We start from the raw sequence: 3275 nt of genomic DNA, 5'->3' as shown, positions 1-3275 counted from the left end.
AGGCCCCCCAGCTTTCCTGTAGGCCCTCTTCAGATATTGGAAGGCTGCAAGAAGGTCTCCCTGGAACCTTCTCTTTTCCGGGCCGAGGAAGTCCAACTCTCTCAGCCTGTCCTCACAGCAGAGGTGCTTCCTCATCATTTCTGTGGCTCTTCTCTGGACATGCTCCAACAGGTCCACATCTTTGTGCTAGGGGCTCCAGAGCTGGACACAGTACCCCAGGTGAGGTCTCACCAGGGCAGAGAAGAGTGGCTGGGTCACCTCTCTCCATCTGCTGGCCACACTTCTTTTAACGCAGCCCATTATGCTATTTAGAAGACATCAACAACCGTAATAGTTTTCATTATCCTGTGCTTCGACAATACATGGCAGAATTATTCTTAAAGCCTGGCCTTGTGATGTTTCCTCACCATTACATCAGAGAGCTGTTTTCATCTAAGGCAGGAATTAAGTGCTTTTATCTATTACAAATAGCAAGCCATAGGGAAGAGCCTGATGCTTCCTCAGCAGGCCCAAACTGGTCACCACTGCCATTCTGATCTCCCCAAACTACTGCGTGTTCCAGGAGCTGTCCTGACAGCTACAGAGGCTACATTCCCTCCAGTCTTGGGGAAGAAGGGGGCATGAAACCTCTTCAGGCTCCCACAAAGCCTAAGAACCAGCTGTTTGCCAGAAACAGAACCAAAACCAAACCAAAGAACACCATGGCACTACCATTGCATTATTCTCAGGATACCTGTTATGTTATTCATTGCTGCTAGAATGCACATGTGCTGTTCAAGAAAGCCCCAGTAAGCTGGTATAAGAACTAGCCTTGAAGATGTCTGAACTTTGCTTTACAGAAAGCTATTTATTGCATGTAACTGCAAGTCTCTTCCTCTTCTAAATTCAGGTAGACCCCACCAGCCAGAAGCTTGCCCCTACCACCTGCTGAGCAGATTTCAGCACCAGAGCACACAAGCAAAGAGGGCCAGGCAGCATCTGAGCAATCTTGTGATATCACAGGCAACATTGAATGCTGCCTGAAGGTTCTGTACAGCTGCATGAGAACTGTTGAGAGGATACCCTTCATAAGGTGAAGCTTCCAAAAGCTTTAGAAACTCCCTCTCTGTAGGCTGGCCTTCTGCAGTCCAGATCTGGTAGCCACAACTGTCTCTGGCTGCCTGCTGAGGACAGCTGTCAAGCCAGCAGGCATTGCCTCTATCCAGCCTGGCCCTGCCTAGGCTCCCACTGCCTCTGATGGTTACAGCTATCACCTAGCAGTGTGTGTGTATATATAAAGCATATATAACAGAGGGAGACCCCTATCACTCATCCTAGACATGCTAAAACACCTCCTATCTGCCACACACTAGCTGTTAGCTGGACTTAAAAGGAGGCAGGTAAGAGCTACACCTTTTCAAACCTTCTAACTACACAAAGACCTTGTGTACAGCACACTGAGCTTCCCACTCCTGCTCCTCGGGCCAGAAGGCTTTGGCCCCTTGCTGTGTATTGCCTTAGCACTATGCAGGGACGTGGAGCTTACAGAGCATGCCCTGGAACACAGTTCCAAGCAGTGCCAGCACAGCTCATGTCCAAACAGACGTGGTGGGACTCCAAACACTACAGGGACTACAACAGTAGAGTCACTTCTCCCCAGTCAACCCATGGGACAGTTTATGTTCCCTGAGAGGTATGCAATCCTGGTACTTGCTAAGAAGGCACAGACCAAACAGCACAAAGGTGCATGGTTCAGAGGTCACTGACACTGGTTCAGGCAGAGGCTGCCCCATTTGAGCACCAGAGGAAGGACAGCTAGAAGGTTACCATTCAGACATGAATTTCACTGGGACCACAGCTCACTTTGTTGCCAACTGAATGACAGGCAACTTGGTCAGTGTTTCTCAGCCAGATAACACTAGCAGTGAGATGCAGAGCCCAGAGTTTGGACAATAAAGATAAGTAAGCAGGATGCAAAACAGGATCAACAGTGCTAACAATATGAACTGCTGAGTCTGGAAAGTATGATAAGCTAAAAGGAAACTGCTTCCTCTCAGCTAAACTAAGGAAAGGATTACACAAATCAGCAAGTTCTGAATTTATGAACTTTTAAGTCCTGTGGAGAAAGCAACCCATGATTAGGTGCTGGCTGCACACCCCTCCATGCCTAGCAATTGCCTGCACAAGAGATGGGCAGGTGTGGACACAAGATGGTGTCTGCTTTGTCAGATTAAACACGTTGACATTGTAGGCAATTCTTCCATGCACTAGAACCATTAACTGCAGAGAGAGTGGGGCAAGAACACAGCCTGCAGCCTCAGCAGCCCCTAACAAAGCATATTACTGTTTGAAGACAGCACAAGGTTATCACCTCTGTTCTTCAGGAGTCTGGTCTTCAGTGAAGGACCTGGAGCCATATGAAACACATGATCATCAAACCACAGGTCTGCCCTAGTCCTGTGAGCACTGTGGGCTTCTGGCTCCATGCCAGAGACATTTAGGATTACACAATCATGGCAGAAAGGCTCAGTGCTTACACTGACTCCAGGAGGACAGAATGCTGTTTCCCCTACAGAAAGTGCTGGAGCAGCATTTCTCCACTGAACTGGAAGCAAGGAGCTCCCCTTCTTGTCACCACAGCTCTAAAAAGCATTAACCCAGTGAGCACCTCAAGCAGATGTTCCACATCAATCCTTTATCAACACAAGCACCTGCTCCTGCAGCATTAGTAGCTCATCATTCAGGACACTGCATTCCAACATCCCTCCTACAAGTAGGAATGTGGACCAACTTGTTTATGGTTGAAGACTGAAGACACGAAGACTGTGCAGATCAAAGGAATTAAGCTTTCATCTCCAGGCCCCAGGCTTGTTCCTTTATCAGAACAGGCACCCACCCTAAGGCCTTCCCATGAAATTATTTTGGCTCTCTGGCCTGCCAGGTCTGGCAGCTCCTTCATACCTGGAGGCATTTCTCTGCTAGGACACCATTGCTTCTACCCTGCACTCCGGGCAGTGGACAAGAGAACTGAAGCTTCTCCATTCCAGTTATCAGAAACCAGTCTGTCACCTCACACCCTCAAGGGACTATAATCCAAGCTCAGCAGCTGGTAAGAGATTACTCCTTGTTTGCAGCACATGCCCAAAGAGGTACAGAGGATTGGGACTCCCTGAGCAGCACAGTAGGGAAATAGCTGGGCTGAGCCACAAACTCACCCAAATCCAGCCCAGGGCCTTCACTGGAACCTCTCATTTCCCTTTTGCAGAAACAGCCAGGAGGCTTCTGGTGGGCAGTAA

Source organism: Merops nubicus, unplaced genomic scaffold, assembly GCF_000691845.1.
Source record: "Merops nubicus isolate BGI_N331 unplaced genomic scaffold, ASM69184v1 scaffold1361, whole genome shotgun sequence".
Classification (NCBI taxonomy): domain Eukaryota; kingdom Metazoa; phylum Chordata; class Aves; order Coraciiformes; family Meropidae; genus Merops; species Merops nubicus.
This window is presented reverse-complemented; position numbering follows the sequence as displayed.